This window comes from Puma concolor, chromosome D1 (genome assembly GCF_028749965.1).
Source record: "Puma concolor isolate L17-30 chromosome D1, mPumCon1.1.hap2, whole genome shotgun sequence".
NCBI lineage: Eukaryota > Metazoa > Chordata > Mammalia > Carnivora > Felidae > Puma > Puma concolor.
The window spans coordinates 49,210,049-49,232,953 of NC_141676.1; the positions used below are offsets into that span (position 1 = coordinate 49,210,049).

Below are 22,905 nucleotides of genomic sequence, written 5' to 3' on the forward strand. Positions count from 1 at the left end.
AATCAAGTGGAGATTTAGCTATGAATGCAAGATTCAAATGCACGATTGGCTTGAATTTTATTGTGTTTTATATAAACACAATAAAAGACAAAGCAACTACATACATGGTTGTTTCAATAAAGGCAGGAAAAAAATGGAAATAATTGAACACCCATTTATAATAAAAAATTTTTATTATAAAAAAATTGGATAAACTTCCCCAATCTGATAAAAATGGTCTTGAAAAAACCTACAGCTAACATTCCACTTAATGGAATAATACTGAAACAATTTTCCCCTAAGACTGGGAATGTAACAAATATACCCACTCTCACAACTTACATTCGGCATTGCTGTGTTGTTCAATAAGGTGAGGGAGATAAAGACACAATGGTTAGAAAGGGAGAAGTAAACCATCTTTATTTGCAAATGATGTGTTTATGTAGAAACTTGTAAGTAATCTACAAAACAATTACTAGAACTAGTAGAATTAGTAAGGTCTCAGTATACATGACTAGTATTATAAATTTTCTTTCTGTAGTCTGGTGGCCTTATGTGGAGATGGCATTAAGTAAATCTCAAATTTAATAGTTTGAAAACACACGAAATGCTTTTTGGATTAATTTAAGAAAAAAACACACAAGACCTCTAATTGGAAACTCCAAAACATTGTTGCGATAAATTAAAGAAGATAAAATAAAGGAATAGGGGGGCGCCTGGGTGGCGCAGTGGGTTAAGCGTCCGACTTCAGCCAGGTCACGATCTCGCGGTCCGTGAGTTTGAGCCCCGCGTCAGGCTCTGGGCTGATGGCTCGGAGCCTGGAGCCTGTTTCCGATTCTGTGTCTACTCTCTCTCTGCCCCTCCCCCGTTCATGCTCTGTCTCTCTCTGTCCCAAAAATAAATAAACGTTGAAAAAAAAATTAAAAAAAAAAAAAGGAATAGGTAAGTCATATTCATGGATTGGATTCATAGAATTGTCACTATTTTTCCTATAATAATCTATTGTTTGAATATGATCCTAAACATAATGCCTACAGAATTTTTTGGTAATAGTTATCAAGATGATTCTATAATTTATATAGAAATTCAAAGGACTTAGAACAACCGAAAAGTCTCGAAGGAGAAAAACGATGACACACTTACATTCTGCAATTTCAGGATTTATTATAAAGCTGTAGTACTCAAGACAGCGTTGTATTAGCATAAAATTTGCAAATACTGTAGGTTAATGGAACAGAGTAAAACTCCAGAAAAAAAGCCCACACTTGAAAGATCAGTTGATTTTGAGGTGACAAAGCAATGCAGATAGGGAAAGGAATATCTTTTTTAACAAATGAGGCTAGATTGCCAGAAACAATAATTAATTTTAGATGGATTATAGATTTAAATTTGAAAGTTAGAATTATAAAGGTTTTTGTAAGATGTTTAGAAGAATATCTTCACCACCTTGGAGTAGGCAAATAAGTAGGATAGAGCAAGCAATACTTATAAAAGAGCAAACTGATAAATTAGACTTCTTTAAAGTTAAACGATTTTCCTCATCAACAGCCACTGTTAAGAAAATAAAAAGGCAAATGACAGATTAGGCCAAAATTATTTACAATATATTTACAAAATGTATATCTGACAAAGGATGTGTACCTGAAATGTCAAAACAATGGTCTACATGACTGTCACTTCTGAGTTAGGTTTTAAAAAGACTGCAGCTTCCATCTTGGGTGTGCTTTTTCATTCTACCTCTCTTTTACATAACTGGGTCTGGGGGAAGCCAACTGCCATATCATGAGGACCATCAGACAACCTATGGGGAGGCCCTTCTGGGAAGAAACCGAGGCCTGTCATAAGCTATGTGAGTGAACTTGGAAGCAGATCAACCTGGCTGACAGATTAACTACAGGGTTGGGAGAGACTGAGCCAGAGCTACCCAGCTGCTAAGCCCTTGGATTTCGGACCCAAAGAAACTGTGATATAATAAATGTTTGTTGTTTGAAGCTGGACTTTGGGGTCAAAAGTTACACAAATAATGCATTCGGCAAAAATGAAGCAAATGGAATAGTTGTACCCTGCTAATGGGAACAACCCATAAACCACTTTAAAAACCAGCAGGGACTACTAAGGGTAAATGTATGCATACTCTATGACCCAACAATTTTACTCCTTCATATATATGCAACAGAAATGTGTGCACTTTACATCAAAAGACATATACTATAAAAATATTTTGCCAGCAGTTATAGATGCTGAGATGAGTTTAGACTTTTATTTTACGAAAATAGAACCAATAACACTTGCCTGCTGTAGTTGATGTCACATTTGAGAGAAACAGGACTCTTTGGTGACTCCTAGGTTTTTGGACCTGGGTACATGGTTGAAGGGAAAAATCAATCATTTTGTTTGGGCCACACTGAAATTGCTTAGTAGACTTCCAAGTGCAGATGTTAAATAGATAATTGAATTTATGAGTGTGGTAGTAGATATATGTATTTCAGAATCTTCACTGTATATATAAATATAATCTTCAAGTCTTGGAGCTAGATGATTTCATCTTGGGAGTATTCCTACAGATGATTAGAGGGCTTTGAACTTATCCAGTTCTAGTGAACTTTAACATTTAGAGTTTTGGTAGAAAAGGCCGAGATGGAACTGACAGTGAGATATGCAGAAGCCCAGGTAGTGTGGTATTAAGCAAAACTGGAGAAGTGGTAAATCCTGTTAAATATTGCTGAGAGAGAAATTAAAGATGGGAGAGTCAGATATATTGGACTTTGCATGCTGTTCATATTTGGGCAAGTTACATTCTGTAATTCTTAATTTCTTTACCAGAAAAATTTGTAAGGATTTCTTTTTTTTAAGTTTTTATTTATTTAAGCAATCTTTGCACACCATGTGGTGCTTGAACTTACAACCTTGAGGCCAAGAGTTGCATGTGCTTCTGACTGAGCTAGCCAGGTGCCCCGTGAGGATTTCTTTTTCACTAATTTCTTCTTTCATGGGTTTAGGAGATTTTTTAGTTTCTTTATTTTGTTTTGTGGTGTCAGCCTTAATGAACAGGCAGTTGCCTGGAAAGTAATACCATTTCACAGCCTGATGTTTAATCATTTAATGTAGAACAAAATTGGATTACAATAGTGGTTCCTAGAGGGAGCTAGAGGGACCTAGGGTCCTAGAGGGTGACTGAATGCTGTAAATGTGTTGTTTTATTTCTTTTTTCTTTATTCTATAGTCTTCTTTTATTTAGATGTCCCATTTTGCCCCAGTTTCTATTGCTGCTGCCTATAATATAGTCCAGAAAAAAATAGTCATAAATTCTGCATTTTGGAAAGCAAGTTGCTTTGCACTTTATAAATTAATTTTTTCTCTGAAGCATTGATCCACATTGACAGGTGATGAAGTAGTTTAGCATGACTGTCAGCAATGCACAACTGAGCTGCCTTTCAACTCTAGTGCAAAGGCAATACTTTGAAAGGACTTATGTCCCAGACCACCCACAGTTCCATTATTTGTATTTGGATAATGACTTTCCCTTACGTATCATAAAGCTCGTGAGAAATACTATTTTATTATTATTTTGAAATGCCTTGTGGAGAAGAGGGCAAGTAATTTAGGTATAAATAACTGATTGCTGATGACATTTCCAAGATTACTCTCTTGATAAAGGATATAATGAAGACATTTTGCTAATTCCATTGCTGTTTTTTTTAATGTTTATATTTTATTTATTTTGAGAGAGCATGTGCAAGCACTTAAACGTGGGGGTGGGGCAGAGGGAGAGGAAGAGAGAGAATCCCAAGCAGGCTCCACATTGCAGCACGGAGCCCCATCTGGGGCTAGATCTCACCAACCATGAGATCATGACCTGAGCTGAAATCAAGAGCTGGGTGCTTAACCAAATGAGCCACCCAGGTGCCCCTCCATTGTTCTCTTAACAGAACCTTGACTTATAAGGTTATTCAAAATAAATAGTTGAAAATATGTATTTCCAGGGGAAAATATTTATTTTATTATATACTAAATCTTACATATTAAAAGGCAAAATTTTACTCACTTGGTATTTTTTATTACTATGTAAGTAATTTTGGTTTTAAACCTTTGGTTACAGACTGTATCTTACACAGTGATAAATTAGCTGGCATATTTAGAAGATATAATTTTCTGGTTTTTAAAACCTATGGCATCTATTTAGCCAAATTCTTAAAAATAGAGACAGATTGGTCTATGAAAGTCCTCCTTGTTGTTCAATCAGTATGACATAGTTTATATGTAATTATTAGATGGTAGGGCATTCTGTGGCTCCTGGTTCAGTTTACTTTTGAAATAGTTCACTATTAATGTAGTTTGGATTTCCAGGTTTTGGTCTGGCATTTAAAGAACTTGGAAGTCACCAATCCAGCCTAACAGGTAAAAAGCTGAACACATTGAAAAATCAACGACTCTTATTTGGTCCGTAGTTCTTCACAGGGCAAACTGCTGCCCCCCAAATTGCAGAGACTAAAAGGTCCATCCAGTACAGAAAGTCACAACTTACCAGAGCAGCAACTTCCACAGGAATGGTGTCAGGGAGGGAAATGTGAGCTGTTCATTGGTGAATTGCTAGAGGCTCAATACAGGTAAATCCGAGAGACAAAAAGTCTAGCAGGACATCCTTCACATTTTTGTGAGTTTTACCTCTTGCATCTCTACTAAGTTCTCACAATGAATATTAGAGAAAAATCCTCTGTGATTCTCACAAGGGAAAGGAAAAAGGAACCATTTTGGAATATGCCAGGGCATTCTGTTCTTAACAAGGTCTGCTCTCAGGAGAATCTGTTTAAGAACCTAAATGACTGGGGTTTTATCAGAGCCTAACTGACCTGAGGGAAGGAAAATACCCAACCCCAACTGACACTAGCTTTTCACATGGAAGAGGGAAATACCCAACTGTGCAGCCCACTCTAGCTGTCTTGTGCCACAGGGGGTGGGGAGCTGAGAAATACTTGTGAAGTTCACAGTCTGGGGCATGGGCTTATTAGTAGACTGAGACCTATTCATAGGGCTATACAATGCTCTCCTCCCTTCCTCCCACCTCACCAACACATTACTAAAGCCTGTCTACAGCAGTTCTTTTTATCTAGTACACTGTGCCTGCCTATAACAAAAAATTACAAGACATACTAAAGTGCAAAAAAACACAGAAGAGATGAAACAAACAACAGAATCAGATTCACATATTGTAGGGATGTTGGAATTATCAGACCTGGAATTTAAAACCATATTCTAGGGGCTCTAATAGGTAAAGTAGCATGTAAGAACAGATGGGCAGTGTAAACAGAGAAATTTTAAGAAAGAATAAAAAAGTGCTACAGATAAAAAGTGCTAACAAAAATGAAGAATGCCTTTGATGAGCTTATTAGTAGACTGGACAAGGCTCAGGAAATCTCTTGAGCTTGAGAATATCTCCGTAGAAAACTCTAAAACTGAAAAGCAAAGAGAAAAAAAAATACTGGAAAACAAAAACAGAACAGAATATCCAAGGACTGTGAGGCAACTACAAAAGGTATAATGTACATGTAACAGAAATGCCAGAAGAAGAAATAGAGAAAGGAACAAAAGAAATATTTGAAACAACAGTGACAGAGAATATCTCTAAATTAATGTCAGACACCACAGATCCAGGAAGCTCAGAGAACACAAAAGCAGAATAAATGACAAAAACTCTACCTAGGCATATCATTTTCAAACTGCAAAAACTTAAAAAAAAAATCCTGAAAGAAACCAGAGGGGAAAAAAGCCTTACCTATAGAGGAGCAAAAATAAGAATTAATGTCTGACTTCTCCTCAGAAACCGTGCAAGCAAGAAGAGAGCTCAATGAAATATTCAAAGTATTAAGAGAAAAAAGCCCACAAGTATAGAATCCTGTGAAATTATCCTTCAAAAGTGAAGTAGAAATAGCCTTTCTTAGGCAAAGAAAAATTGAGGGAATTTGTTGCCAGTAGACCTGCCTTGCAAGAAACATTAAAAGAAGTTCTTTAGAGAGAAGGAAAATTATAAAGGTCAGAAACTCAAATCTACATAAAGAAAAGAAGAGCATTGGGGGAGGAATAAGTGAAAGCAAAATAAAAACGTTTATTTTTCTTATTCTTTTTTTTTTTTTAAGTTTATTTTGAGAGAGAGAGAGCGTGCACGAGCAGGGAAGGGGCAGAGAGAGGGAGAAAGAGAATTCCAAGCAGGCTCCGTGCCATCAGTGCAGAGCCAGATATGGGGTTAGATCCTACCAACCATGAGATCATGACCTGAGCTGAAATCGAGTCAGATGCTTAACCGATTGAGCCACTCAGCTGCCCCTATTTTTCTTATTCTCAGTTGATCTAACTAATAACCGTTTGTTCAGAATAATAATAGCAACATTGTATTTAACTATGTATGCTGTGTGTGTGTGCTTATATGTGCTTATGCAGAATCTGAATGCCAGCAATAATACAAGTGATGGAAGGAAGAATTAGGATTATTTTGTAGTCGTAAAATACTTGCAGTACCTGTGATGCAATAGAGTGTTGTTTGAAAGTAGACTGGATTAAGGGTGCCTGTCTGGCTCAGTCAGTAGTGCATGCACCTATTGATCTTGGGGTTGTGAGTTTAAGCCCCACATTGGGTGTGGAGATTACATAAAAAAGTAAAATCTTAAAAACAAAACAAAAAAAGAAAATAGACTGGATTAGTTGTAAGTACATATTGCAAACTCTAGGGGAACCACTAAAATTTTTATTTTTTTATTTTGAGAGAGAGAGAGAGAGAGAGAGAGGTGTGCACAAGCAGGGGAGGGGTAGAGAGAGAGGGAGAGAAAGAGAATCCCAAGCAGGCTCTGCGCTGACAATGTGAAATCAAGATTTGGATGGATGCTTAACTGACTGAGCCACCCAGAAGCCCCTAAAATTTTTTTTTAAGTATAACTGGTAATTTCTTACTAGATCTGTCTTCTGAGGCAAGGGAAACAAAGCAAAAGTAAACATTGGGACTACATCAAAATAAAAAAATCTTTGCACAGTGAAGGAAACAATCAACAAAACTAGAAGGCAACTACAGAATGGGAGAAGATATTTGCAAATGACATATCAGATAAAGGGTTAGTATCAAAAATATATAACAAACTTCCATAACTCAACACCTAAAAACAAATAATCCAATTAAAAAATGGACAGAAAACATAAATAGACATTTTTCCAAAGAAGACATCCAGATGGCCAACGGACACATGAAAAGATGCTCAACATCACTCATAATCAGGGAAATGCAAATCAAAAGTACAATGAGCTGTCACCTCATACCTCAGAATAGCTAAAATTAACAACACAAAAAAACAAATATTGGCAAGGATGGAGAGAAAGGGGAACCCTGTTGCACTGTTGTTGATAAAGCCAACTGGTGCAGCCACTATGGAAAACAGTATGGGGGTTTCTCGAAAAGTTAAAAATAGAACAACCCTACAATTCAGCAATTGTACTACTAGGTATTTATCCAAAGGATACAAAAATAATCTGATATTTGTAGGAGCATTATCAACACTAGCCAGCTATGCAAAGAGGCCAAATGTCCATCAACAGATTAATGGATAAAGATGTATATATATATAATGGATTATTATCAGCCATAAAAAAGAATGAAATTTTTCCATTTACACTGATGTCGATGGAGCTAGAGAGTATTATGCTAAGCAAAATAAGTCAGAGAAAGACAAATACCATATGATTTCACTCATGTGTAATTTAAGAAACAAAACAAATGAATATAGTGGGGAGAAAAGAGAGAAAACCAAGAAACAGACTCTCAACTATAGAGAACAAACTGATGGTTACCAGAGGGGAGGTAGATGGGGGAGATGGGTTAAATAGGTGATGAGTATTAAGGAGGGCATTTGTTGTGATGAGCACTGGGTGTTGTATGTAAGTGTTGAATCACTAAATTCTACACCTGAAACTAATATTACACTACATGTTAACTGGAATTTAAATAAAAACTTGGAAAGAATTTTAAAAAGTGTAACTAATAGGCTAAGAAAGAGAAAATAGAATCATATAATATGCTCAGTTTAAAACCACTAAAAGCAGAAAAAAAGTGGAAGATAAAAATAGAAACAAAGAAAAAGGGCAACAAATAGAAAACTGTAACATATGGTAGATAGTAATCCAACTATACCAATAATTAAATAGCAGCGGTCTAAATGCACCAATTAGAAGACACATATTGTCAGAGTGGATCAAAAAGCAATACCCAATGATATGTTGTCTACAAGAAGCTCACTTTAAATATAAAGATATATAGAGATTAAAAACAAATTGGTGGAGAAAGATATACTATGCTAATACTAATCAAGAGAAAGTAGAAATAGTTATATTAATTTCAGGCAGGTAAGACTTCAGAGTAAGGAAAGTCATCCAGGATATGAAGGGGCATTATGTAGTGATAAAGGTGTCAGTTTTCCAAGAAGGCATAGTGACCCCTAATGTGTATGCATCTAAAGACATAGTGTTAAAATATGTGAGGCAAAAATGGATAGATCTATAAGGAGAAATAGATGAATCCACTATTATGGTCGGAGACTTCAACATCCCTGTGTCAGAAATGTTCATTCAGATCCAGTAGGCAGAAAACTAATAAGGACATAGGTTAGTTAACTTAACACTGTCAGTCAACTCAATGTAATGGACATCTATACACTACTTCATCTAGCAACAGCAGAATGCATGTTCTTTTCAAGATATGCTCACCAAGATAGACCACATTCTAGGCCTCATAGCATACCTTAACAAACTTAGAAGTATGGAGATCATACAGTCTGTTCTCAGGCCACAATGGAATTAAGCTAGAAATCAATAATAGTTCGAAAATCCCAATGTACTTGGGAGATTCAGCAGCAGTTCTAAATAACACATGATTTAAAAAGAAATCTCAAGAAAATTTTAGAATATTTTGAACTATTTAAAGTAACTTAAGAAATGACAAATTGACATGATGACATTTTCTTTTATTTCAGACATGTACTTCTTACCGTAGCACATACTGTTTTTCCTCTCTCTGAGATTCTACCTGGCTCTGTTCAAAATATCACAAGTTAGCATTTATTGACTACTCACAAGTATTTGGGGTGATTTTTTTGTTTAGAAAAAAATACTCAAAAATTGTTTTTCAAATGATTAAACAGTTCTAATTTGTTAAGAGAATAGAAGTTATACATCCATTATTTATTGGTCTTAAAAATAACACTAGAAGAATATAGCATGTTAATTATATGTAGTATGACTACATATGTGAAAGTTAGATTCTAAAGTTAGTATAAAAGACAAAAATCTTGTGTTGCCAAAATGATCTTTTAAAATTTGATAAATATGTACAGTTCAGAGGTAATATAAAACTAAGTCTTGCATCTAAAGCACCTGGTTCTTTCAGTGTGGGAAGAAATTGATTTTTTTCCAGCTGAGCACTGGATGAAGTTCTTAGTGTATTTTTGGTTTGTGTTGATTGACAGTTATGAATTGTGGCTTAATTACTTGAATCATACACAATACAATTTTTTTTTCCCTAAAAGGCCTTCCTGAATTGAATTCAGCTATGTGGAAAACAGGTTTTGTTTCTCATTTTATGCATTTTCTAGGGTATAATATCACTGAGTGGAATATTAGGTAGAATTTTCCACACTGCATTCATGCTATATTTTCTCTTTCTCATCTCTGTCTCTGTCTCTTTTACACACACACACACACACACACACACACACACACACACACACACACACGTTGGCTAAGCTCATTTCGTTTAGCTTTTTTTTTTAAGCTCCTTTAATTCTTGAATTTAAATGCATGTGTATGTGCCATCCACTTATTCTAATCTTAAATTGTTATTTGCTTCTAACTCATACCCTCTTTCATACCTGTTGCAGAAATTATGACTTTGGTACAGATAGAAAGTTAAATTGACAGAATTAATTTTCTAGTCTTAGTACATTAGAGAAAGCAGATCTGTGATAAATAATAGAGTTATATGATTACATGGTAGCGCTGCTGATGAGGTATAATATACCTCTTATGTTTGTGTGAGAAAGTTAGGTTCTGTTTTAGGGTAGGCCACACTTTTTCACTTATAGTGTACTTCAGCTAATCACAACTGTACATAGGTTACAAAAATGGCAACTTAGGCCCTGTACTCATGAATATCTACTTTTTAGAATAAGACATTTTAAAACTAAATATAGCAATAAAAATTATCTCTTTTCTAGGAGTAAATAAAATCACTTAGTACACATTATCTCTGAGGGAAAAAGTAGGATATTGGCTATAATTTTGGTATAAAAAATTATGGGTAGTTATAGGCTCCTAGACTCTTATGGTTCTCTTGAGACTTATTATTTTAATTTTTTTGTTTCTTGAAATTACTAACTTTGTTGCTTTACTTTCCTTAGATATTTTCTTCAGATCATGTTTGTTGTAATTTTTCCACTATAGTTGAGTGTGTATTTGGTAGTCTTAAAGTTTTTTATTTTAAATTTCTTTCAAATAGTTAAGGGTGATTACATTTTACAGTACACATAAATTGAATTAAACTTTTTAAAGAGAAGTTTATTTATTTATTTTGAGAGAGGAGAGAGAGAGAGAGAGAGAGAGGGAGAGAGAGAGGGAGGGCATGTGCATGCATTCATATGAGGAGGGGAGGATCAGAGAGAGAGGGAGAGAAAATCCCAAGCAGGCTCTGCGCTGTCAGTGCAGAGCTTGACACGGGTCTTGATCCCACAAACTATGAGATCATCACCTGAGCTGAAGTCATGAGTCGGATGCTTAACCAACTGAGCCACCCAGGTACCCCTAAATTGAATTAAACTTTTACTTTAGCGTTTCAAATTAGGCTAATACCCTCTGGACTTCTTCCAAGAGAAACATGGAAGCAAAACCCAAAAACTCCCTAGAAATCTATTGGGAACTGAAACTTCAACAAAATTGACATTTTTCTTGTTTTTTAGATCATTTCATGCTTCATTAAATGTATCTCCTTCTGCAACAAACCACAAAAATATGCACTGGTTCACCTATAAAGTATAGAATTATCCTGAAATGAAAGCAACTGTTGAATGTTTTACGTTTCCATAGTGCTAATACTTTCTGGAGGGAGAAATTGTGAGATAAAGGCCCTCTACCTTCCGCATCCCCAAGGTTATCTGTGTTGCAAACATAAAATAATAATTTTTTGCTTTTTTTGTATACTGGGCATTATTCCTATGTGCTTAACTTATTCAGAAACATTCATTTCAGTTCAAGTCTTTATGGAGCATTATCTCTATGTATAGATTATGCTAAGCAATATGGATATTTTCTGTTGACATATAACTGTTGGGGTGACAATCATGCTTATAAGAAATTGAGTACAGAATATGACACGTAGTATAGTAAATGATACAGAGAAGCTAAAATAATTAGGGAAGATTCATCTATCCACAGGAGGGTAGTAACCAAGTAGAGAACTGACACTTCTTGAAAGCCCTGGACATGTTTATAGATAAGTGTTATGTCTGACCTGGAAATTTCTTCCTTTCTTAGCTCCTTAAGGATCTATTGTTTGTGCCACTCATTTGGCACCACGTGCATGTTACTTTTCATTGTGTTTACCTTTTAACACTTACCTGTCTAGTTCCACACTAGATTATATTCACTTCCTGGAAAGTGAAGATAGTGCTATACTTCATTATACTTAATTGTAGCATATCTTGCATATAGTTGGTACTCAGTGATATTTCATAGTTATATTGTCTCTAGAAGGGATGTTGATGAATTTCCAGTACTTATTTCTCAGATACAACATTCTTGCATTTTCCTGCAGGAGAACAGCGATAACATAAAAGTTAGGTTTCTTCATAGAAGCTCCTTTTTCATAGCTTCCGGAGCTGGAAGTTCAAGAAGGGGGGAGAAAAAAAGCAGTTGAATGATTTAGAATATCTGCCTAATATTTGAGACTTAGGAAACAGGAAGTTGTTTGTGGGTTATAATTATATCAAGTTCTGATAGTTTATTTTTATGTGTGTGTGTGTGTGTTTATTCTTCATAGTAATGTGTATCTATTAGGTGGACATGGTCCCTTCTACTTGAATCAGTGTTTGAATGAGACCTGTCACTTCTTCTTTCACCAATTTATATAATTGTGGCAAAATATATATAACATAAAACTTATAATTTTATCCATTTTTAAGTATACAGTTCAGTGGCATTTAAATATATTCACACTGCTGTGCAGTCACTGTTACCATCCATTTCTACAACTTTGTCATCATCTCTTACAGAAACTCTGTACTCATTAAATAATAACTCCTCATTCCTCTGCTTCCCCCAGCCCTTGGTAACACTATCCTACTTTTTGTCTCTATGAATTTTATTTTTCTAGATATTGCATGTAAGTGAAATCATATAATATTTGTCCTTTGTGTCTGGCTTATTTCACTTAACATAGTGTCTTCAAACTTCATCCATGTTATAGCATGTATCAGATTTTCATTCTTTTTGAAGGCTAAGCAATATTCCATTATATGTATATACTACATTTTATTTATCTGTTCATGCATTGATAGACATTTTGGTTGGCTTTATTTTTAGATTGTGAATAATGCTGCCATGAACATTGGTGTACTAAGTTTTTATTTGAGTGTTCATGTATTTCACATTTCTCCCTACCTCTTCTCTAGTTAATACAATTCTTTTGAGATGATGTCTTTAAATAACTCAAAATGCCATTAGTTGGATCTTGATCCGGCCTGTGGACCTGGATCTCTTTAAAAGGTGACTTTATTCTATTAAAATGTATTGATTCTTTAAATTTTAACTTAGAAAACAGTCTTATTTCTCTTAATTCCAGGTTTTTTGGGTGTCTTACTGCCCTCTGTATACATAATACTTGCTTCCAAGACATAAAGTACTCTGGGCACCCACGGAGACAATAGAATTAATTTAATTAAAGTAAATCAGAAATAACGTTTATAGAGGAAGTGAGATTGAACTAAGGCTCGAAAGATTTGTAGTACCTTGATGAATAGTTGGAGGATGAGACAGGCATTTAAAGAAGGAACGTTTTGAAAGATACAGAATCAGGGAAGTCCCATATATGTTTGGAAGCAGTGGGAGTTTTATTAGCACATGGGTTGTTTAGAAATAAAGAAGGAATAAGGAGCAATGAAGGAATGAGGAATAAGAAAGTCTGAGTATTGAACAACAGAATTTGGTTTCTTTTATTCAGAAATAAATCTAGGATCTAGGGACCTAGAGATCCCTTTGGGATCTAGGATGAGTAGTTAGGTCTGTGAGATAAAGAGTGACTAAAGACTAGCAGATACTATGAAGTGGCTTTTATAGTTTTGGGGAAAGTAATAGATTGTGAGAAGATGAGAATGTGGGGGCTGGGAAGAGGAAAAGGTCAGAATTTGATATTTTAGCAGTGGAATAATTACATTTTATAATGAGTCTTAGCATTAGACCTTGCCAGTTGAGTAATTGAGAAAGAGAAGGGGCAGAAAGTGATTTGAGCATATTAATTCATTAATTGAATAGGCATTTAATTTACTCTGTCTCAGGTAGTATTCTAGGCTCTGATGATTAATAGATTAGTAAATTACAGTTTTACTTTTAAGAGCCTTAATCTTATAAGTAGATGTTTTTTTCCTATAAATTTTCTGTAGCTTAATTTCTTAAAAGATTTGTGGGTAAAATTTTCAGATGAACAGGAAATAGACCAGCTAGTTCATTATTTTTTAAGAGAAGCTATTATAATGATTTTGATGGAGTGTGGATTAAAATTTAATTGGGGGAAAGACATTAAAAATTGGTTAGATTGGTGTGCCTGGGTAGCTCAGTTGGTTAAGTGTTTGACTCTTGATTTCGGCTTAGGTCATGATCTCATGGTTTGTGAGATTGAGCCCTGCATTGAGCTCTGTGCTGACAGTGTGGAACCTGCTTGGGATTCTCTCTCTCCCTCTCTCTATGCCATTCTACTACTCGTGCTTTCTCTCTCTCTCAAAATAAATAAACATTCAAAAAAATACAAAAATTTGTTAGGTACTTAACATATACAAAATCATGGGGCCATTTAATTTCACTGTTTATTTTATTATAAATATTTTTTAATGTTTATTTATTTTTGAGAATGAGAGAGAGACAACATGAGTGGGGGAGGGGCAAAGAGAGAGGTGGACACAGAATCTGAAGCAGGCTTTAGGCTCTGAGCTGTCAAGCACAGAACCCGACACGGGGTTCAAGCTCACGACCTATGAGATCAGGACCTGAGTCGAAGTCAGACTTAACTGACTGAGCCACCCAGGCACCTCTTTACTTTCACTCTTTAAGAAAATCAAATATTTCAAGTTCTCAGAGTTCTGGAATTATTTATTTACATATGTTTTTTCAATGAAGTATAATAAATCATACATATTTAAGATACAGTTTGAGTGATATATGTGTACTCCCATAAAATCTTTAACACAATCAAGAAAATGAATGTATATGTATCATTTACCAAGTTACCTTTCTCTTTCCCTCTTTTACATTCCTAGACCTTCTGTCACTATAGATCATTCTGCATTTTCCAGAATATTTAATATAAATAGAATCATGCAACATTTTTGATTTAGCTTCTTTCACTCAACATTATTGAGATTCATATTTGTTGTTGCATATATCAATAAATTGTGTCTTTTTATTGCTGAGTAATAGTATTTCATTGTATGTGTGTACCACAGTTTTATCCATTTGCCTGCTAATGGACATTTGGTTGTTTCCAGTTGTTGGCTGTTATGAATAAAGCTGTGAAAGAGAATTCATGTAAAGTCTTTATGTTTACACATGATTTCATTTCTCTTGGGTAAATTCCTAAAAGCTAAATGACTGGATCATATGTTAGGTATATGTTTACGTTTTTAAGAAAACTGCTAAACTGTTTTCCAAACACATTTTATCAATTTGCATTCTTACAAGCAGTGCATAAGACTTCCTAGTTCTTCTTCCTCCTAGACAACCCTTGGTAGATTTCAATCTTTTTAATTTTAGCCATTCTATAAGTGTGTATTGGTATTTATTGTGGTTATTTGTCATCTGAAATTTGTTCTTTGGTAAAATGTCTATTCAAATGTTTACCTATTTTTAAAATTGAGTTGTTTCCTTATTGAATTATAAGAGAATGCTTTTCATATGCTCTCTATACGTGTATATGTTTTGCAAATGTTTTTCCCAATCTGTAGTTTATGTTTTCATTTTTAGGACAATGTCTTTTGAAGTGCAGAAGTTTTTTGTTTTGGTGAAATCTGCTTTATAAATTTTCTCTCTTTTTTTGGCATCATATCTAAGCTTTGCCTAACCTGAGATCAATGAAGATTTTCTTTTATGTTTTCTTCTAGTAGTTATTGTATTGTATTGTATTGTATTGTATTGTATTGTATTGTATTGTATTGTATTGTATTGTAGAGAGAGAGCATGAGCTGGGAAGAGGGGCAGAGGGAGGGAAAAGATCTTAAGCGGTCTCTATGCTCAGTGCAGAGCCTGATAGAGGGCTTAATCCCATGATGCTGGGATCATGACCTGAGCTGAAATCAAGAGTCTGATGCTAAACCCACTGAGCCACCCAGGTACCCCTCTTCTAGTAGTTTTATATAGTATCCTTTCCATTTAGTTCTACAACTCATTTTAAGTTAATTTTTATATTTTGTACAAGTTATGGTTCAAAGATTATTTTTGTGAGCAGGGATGTCTAATTGTTCCAGTGCCATTTTGGAGAAAATATTCTTTTTTCTGTAGAATTGCCTTCGTAAAAATCAAGTTTTTATGTATGTATGCACCTATCTTTGGACATTGTCCATTCTGTTCCATTGATATTTATCATCCTTTCTTAATTACTGTAGCTTCCTTTATGTTAGGTCATGAAACCTAGTACTATGAGGTTTTTAGCCTTTTTCTTCTTTTCAGAATTATTTTGGCTATTCTACTTCCTTTGCATTTCCACATAAACTTTAGAGTCAGGTTGTAGATTTGTATAAAGAACAATCCTACACTTGATCTTAGCCAAAAGGCCGAGAAACGATTGTATAAAAAACAATCCTACTACAATTGACTGGGCTTGTGTTCAATTTATATATCAGTTTGGAGAGAAGTAACATATTAACTAAATTACATTTCCCAATCTGTTAGCATGGTAGCTCTTTATTTTTTTTATTTTATTAAAAAAATTTTTTTAATCTTTATTTTTGAGAGAGCGAGAGAGAGAAACAGAGCATGAACAGGGGAGGAACAGAGAGAGAAGGAGACACAGAATCCGAAGCAGGCTCCAGGCTCTGAGCTGCCAGTGCAGAGCCCAATGCGGGGCCCAAACCCACGAACTGTGAGATCATGACCTGAGCTGAAGTCGGACGCTTAACTGACTGAGCCACCCAGGCGCCCTGTTTTTTTTTTTTTTTCTTAATTTTAATTCCAATGTAGTTGTATTAATTTCAGATGTACAATATAGTGATGGAACAATTCCAATGTGTTACTCTGTGCTCATCAGGATAAGTATACTTTTAGGGGCATATGGGTGGCTCAGTTGGTTTAGCATCTGACTTTGTCTCAGGTCATGATCTCATGGTTTGTGGATTCAAGCCCTGCATCTGGCTCTCTGCTGTCAGCACAGAGCTCACTTCAGATCCTCTGTCCCCCTCTCTTTCTGCCCCTCCCCCTTTCATGCACATGCTCTCTCTCTCTCTCGTTTAAAAATCAAGATTTAAAAAAAAGATAAGTGTACTTTTAATCCCTTTCAACTGTTTTACTCATGCCCCCCCCCCCCCCCCCAACCTCCCCTCTGGTAACCATCTGTTTTCTGTAGTAAGTGTTTGTTTTCTTGTTTGTTTCTTTTTTTCCCCTTTGTTCATTTGTTTTGTTTCTTAAATCATACAAGTTGTGTGAAATCATGTGGTATTTTTCTTTCTCTGACTAGCTTATTTCTTTCTCTGACTGGTTTAGCATTATACTCTCTAGATCCATCCATGTTGTTGCAAATGGCAAGATTTCATTTTTTTGGGCTGGATAATACTCTGTTGTGTACATATGTGTGTGTGTGTGTACATAGATATGTGTGTGTGTGTGTGTGTGTGTGTGTGTACACGTCCTCTTTGTCTTATTCATCCATTATCGAAAAACACTTGGGCTGCTTCCATAATTTGGCTCTGGTAAATAATGCTGCAGTAAACATAGGAGTACATATATCTCTTGGAATTAGAGTTTGTCGAGAGATTTTTTTATTTCTTTCATTATTGTTTTGTAGTTTTTTACATATAGATCCTGTATATATTTTGTTGAATTTATTTCTAAGTAGTTCATGTTTCCTGATGCACTTGTTAATGGTACTTAAACATATAGCTCTTGTGTTTTATTCCCTTGCTAAACTCACTTACTAGTTCTAGTAGCTTTTGTAGATTATTTTAGACTTGTTCATAGATAGTTATGTCACAAGCAGAGAAGAAAGTTTTGTTTTTTCCCTTCTAATCTGTGTGCCTCTCTTCCTTATCTTGTTGCACTTGTTGCACATCCACTACAGTGTTAAGTAATAGTGGTGATGACAAGTATCCTTATCTGCTCCATATATGAGGGCAAAAACCAGTGTTTCACCATTATATATGATATTAGCTTTAAGTTTGGGCCTGATAACCTTTTTCAGGCGGGGCAATTTTCTTCTATTCCTAGTTTGCTGCAGGTTTTAAATCATAAATGGATGTCACAATTTGTCAAGTGCTTTTTCCTCTATCAAGTCGATCATATGGAGATTTTTTTCAGTCTCTTGATACGGTGAATTGCACCAACCAATTTGCAAATATTGGATTAGCCTTAAATTACCAGGATCAACTTCACTTAGATGTATTCTTTTTGCATATCACTGGATACAATTTGCTAACATTTTGGGGGGATTTTTCATTTGTATTCACGAGGGATATTTGTCCAAGGGATATTTGTAGTTTTCCTGTTATGACTTTGTCTGGTTTTGGTCTCAGTGTAGCACTTGTCTCAAAAAGTAGGTTTGGAAATCTTTCTTTTCTATTTTCAAGAAATTTTTATGGAGAATTAATATTGTATCTTATTGAAATGTTTAACTGGATTGCCAGTGAACCAATAAGGCCCAGGACTTTTTTTTGTTGTTGGAAGATTAGAAGTTCAGAGACATAGGACTATTCAAGAAACCTATTTCTTTTGTGTCTTTTTAAGATTTTACCTTTTTCATGTGAGTTGTTGAGTTTATGAGCATGAAGTTTTTTGAAGTACTCCTTTATTATAATATTAATGTTGGATCTGTGGTAATTTTTTTTTAATTCCTGTTATAATTTGTGTCTTCTCTTTTTTTCTTTGGTCAGTTTGGCTAGAGTTTTATAAATTTTTTTGAGCTTTTCAGAGAACCAGCTTTCGGTTTCATGGATTTTTCTCCATTGTCTTTCTATATCCTGTTTTAAAAAAATCCCTCTGATCTTTATTATTTATCTTCTTCTGCTTATGATCTATACTCTTGGATATTTGAGGGGAATTCTCTCCAAATCTCTGGAGTTTTATCTCAGAACATTTCTCTCTTCTGTGATACTCTGCTCTGCAAACTCTAGCTTCTTAGTCTTTCTGGATATCTGCCGTGTCTTTGCCTGGAAGCTCAGTGTGGGTAACTGGGGCAATCATAGGGGTCCCCTCATCTCTCATAGATCATTGTACTTTATTAACTGATGTCTAGTGTTTTGAAAACTGTTAAGTCATATATTTTGTCCAGTTTTTTTTTTAATTGGTTTTGGCAGGAGATTAAGTCTATTTCCCTGTTATTGCATCTTGGCCCATCATTTACTTTTCAATTTTTATCTTGTCTAAATGGCAAAGTCTTGAAGAGAAGACAGCTTTTGTACCCTACATAGTATGTAGTACAGGACCTTGTACTCCATAAGTGCTTTTTGCAAATTTGACTTATTACTTGAGTTTACTTGAACTGAATGGAAGAGGGAGATAAAGCAGAAGAGTAAAGGCACCATCTGACTGCATTTTCCCTGCTTGTCAAGTGAACTCACTCTGGAGCCCTGATAGTAGAATTTCTATATTCCACTCCCATCTGTTAACTCTAGTGCTTATAGTTGGGTTACTAGAACTACCCCTAAAACCCCGTCAGACATCATCTGATCCAACTGGCCCCCTTAACCTTAGTTTTCACAAGAATTGTAATTTGATAGACTAGTAGGATGTTGAGAAGGGGAGAAATCTATAGGAAAATCATAGACTAAAAAATAATCTCAAGGAGTCTTTTCTGGATGCTGACTCCAAATATTCAGTTTCACTATTAATCTGAAGATTGATTTTTCTCATGTTCTCAATTTTTCAGCAGTTATTGTTTCTTCAACCGTTCTTTCAGTCCCTTTGGAGCCTCTCAATCCACCTTATATGTCTTTTAACTCTAGTTTCAGGGGCACCTGGGTGGCTCAGTTGGTTAAATGTCCAACTCTTGATCTCAGCTCAAGTCATGATCTGATGGTTTGGGGGTTTAAGCATCGCATCGGGCTCTATGCTGACAGTGTGGAGCCTGCTTGGGATTCTCTCTCTCTCTCTCTCTCTCTCTCTCTCTCTCTGCCTCTCTGCCTCTACCCCACTTGCTTAAATAAATAAACTTAAAAAATTTTAGCTGTAGTTTCAATTAAAATTTTTTTCTGACTCTGCTGAGTTCTCAGTGAATGCATCAGGACTATCTTCTAATTCAAGACATCTGCCTTCAGTGTATCTAGAGAAAAGTCTGTTTCATCTATTGATTTTTTATATCAATGACTGAAGTTTTTATTTTCACATTTTCTTTTTTCTAATGTTTATTTTTATTTTTGAGGGAGAGAGAGAAAGTGAGAGAGGGTGATTGAGGATCAGAAGCAAGATCATGACCTAAGCTAAAGTTGGACACTTAACCAACTGAGCCATCCAGGCACCCATATTTTCACATTTTCTAATTGGGTTCTTTTCATACCTACATTTTCCCCCTTTCTTTTGTTTTCATTATTTCTTGTTCATTTTAACCTGAAGTTTTGCCCTCATGTATCCCTGTGAAAATTCTGTATGAATTTACTTTTAATGTTTTAAATATTTATTTCCTTAAAATTATTTTCATATTGAATAAATTCATGTAGTGATTATTGATTTTTCTGACTGTAATTTTTAGCATTAGATTTCTCCATATGATTCTGAATATTGGTGTGCTGGCTCATTTTGGGTGGGAGTTATTTTTCTGCTGTTGTTTTTCTCTCCCCTTCTTTCCAGTGTGCTCATACCTGTTTCTAGGTATTCAGTTAATTTTCAGTTAAACCCTCCTTGTCCTCAATCTAGAACTAAGTCTTATTCCAGAATTTCATTGATTTTTGTCATAAGTTATATTGGAGATAAGATAGAAACATTTGGTACTTTGCTTCAGTTTCTGGTAACATGTTAATAGATTATGCCAGCACCCTCTCCCTTAGACATTTTCCTAAAAGGCCTAGGTGGCTTCGGTTAAGTGTCCAACTTCGGCTCAGATATGATCTTGCGGTTCGTGGGTTCGAGCCCTGTGTTGGGCTCTGTGCTGACAGCTCAGAGCCTGGAGCCTGCTTTGGATTCTGTGTCTCCCTCTGTCTCTGCCCTTCCCTATTCGTACTCTGTCTCTCTCTCAAAAATAAATAAACATTGACAAAAAAATTTTTTAATGAGTAAAATAAAAGCCCTCACTGGAGGTTGGGGTGTGTGTGTGTGTGTGTGTGTGTGTGTGTGTGTGTGTGTGTGTGTGTTTGTGTTTCCTAGCCTTCTTTCTTGAACTAGCTCGGTTTTGGAGGGCAAGGGCTGGTATGGTACTGAACACTGCCACTCCTTTTTAAGGTCTGTAATCAAAGGCCTGAGCTTTTAGCCAGCTTTACTTTTTAGTAACCATTTCTGTTTTATTACTGGCTGCTAGAATTTTTTTAAAATTATTTTTTAATGTTTATTTACTTTTGAGAGAGAGAGAGAGAGAGGCAGAGAGAGAGGGAGACACAGAATCCAAAGCAGGCTCCTCCAGGCTCTGAGCTGTCAGTACAGAGCCCAAGGTGGGGCTCGAACTCACAAACTGCGAGATGATGACCTGAGCCAAAGTTGGAAGCTTAACTGACTTAACCACCCAGGCACCCCAGGCTGCTAGAAATTTTTTTAAGTTTATGCATTTATTTTGAGAAAGAGGGAGCATACGTGGGAGGGGTGGCGAGAGAGGGAGAGAGAGAAATCCCAAGGAGTCTGCACTGTCAGCATGGAGCCTGACACAGGGCTCGAACTCATGAACCATGAGATCATGATCTGACCCAAAATCAAGAGTCAAACACTCAACCTACTGAGCCACCCAGGCGCCCTGGCTGCTAGAAATTTTTATCTTGTTTTTGAACCTATGTGTTTTGTGTTATCTTTTCATATATTTTATGTATCCTGGCCATGTTTTTGGTGTGCAATTAGTGATCAAAGTTTACCATTATGCTATTGTGATTTGAAGTCACATTTCCTGGTTAGGAGATTTCAGAATAAATATACCTGGCTTAACTCTTCTAGATTCTCAGTGAATAAGAAAAGACAAGAAAAACTCAGGATTATAAATCAAATGTTATTCTTCTTTTGGTCCTCTGCAATAGATAATACAGAAGTGGTTTCTTTATAGAGCATTGGTTACTTGTATTACTTAGTTTCATTCTAAATTCTGTGAGTTACTTCTCCACGAATTTCTGCTGCCCAAGTCTTCTAAACACTGTCATACAAAGAGACATCGTTAGCTTAGAAGCTTGAGATCCTGGAACCTATCTGGATTAATTTGGGAACATTATTTAACCTTTCCATATTTGCTTCTTCCCTTATGAAACAAGTATAATTAATATCTGCTTTCCCTATCTCATGGGATAGTTGTGAACATTATAAAAGATGATAGAGTTCAATTCAACAAGGTTTTACTTAGCACCTGTTTGGAGAAAGACATATAGTTAGGTTCTAAGGAAATTGAATAAAACACAGTCCTATGGCTATTTATAATACAGTGGGACATACAGCTTGTTTTATAACCAGTTATAATACAGCATAGTCTGTGATAAATGCTTAAATACAGATATTAAACAACAATTTAAGAGGACCTAAAGAAAGATGCAACTTAGGCTTCAGGAAGTGAGCAAAAACTTTACTGAGGGCTGATCTTTGATTTAAAGCCATCGGGCTTTAAAAATGCCAAGGTGCTATGTAAACATGACAATGCTATTATTTTATATGCCAAATATTTTTCCATGAGCTAATCTGATTGGAGACCACTAAGCCATTTCTTCTTTATCTTTTTTGTTCGTTATGTAGGTTTGCCCTTGCTATTAAATCTTCATTCTTATTTGTCATGATGGTTGGGATGAGGCATACTCTTGTGGTATTACAGCCAATCTTTCTCTCTTCTGTGAATACTGATTTAGATGATGCTTTTTCAAAAGAACAATTTTCTCTTTATAGGCTTTATTTTTTGATAATGCAATAATTGAAAAGAAAATTTTCCCTCCAGGCTGCTTTTTCAGAGATTGTTACCTCTGAAGTTCCAAGGAAACACTTTGCTATTATCCAGATACATTTAGACTCAGCTTTTGCAGTAGAACATTTTGTTCTATTTGCTATAATTTTTTAAGGGACAAAGATAAACAGCTTAAATAGATAACCATCTCTGGTTGCTGCTTCTAACAATAATATTTAGCAGCTAGTGAATATTCTGTAAGTGCCTTTCTCAGAAAGGCTGCATTAAGTAAACAAGCAGTAAATATTGTTGGTGACTGATAGATGATAGAATTCAAAGCTAGCCAACCAGTCATATCAGGCTAAAACATTGTTTTTCTGTTTTGGTAAATAGTACTCATCTTGTTTAGACAGGTCTTATCAAAAACAGTGTTAGCATTT

General features: G+C 35.4%; 1 protein-coding gene and 1 pseudogene across 3 annotated transcripts in view; one reads left to right on the forward strand and one right to left on the reverse strand.

The window, feature by feature from the left end:
* The window catches only part of SBF2 (SET binding factor 2), a 490,797-nt gene that overhangs the window by 162,718 nt on the left and 305,174 nt on the right, over positions 1 to 22,905 (forward strand). The gene's annotated exons all lie outside the window — the stretch shown is intronic.
* Positions 15,879 to 16,052, reverse strand: LOC112866260 (U2 spliceosomal RNA; annotated as a pseudogene).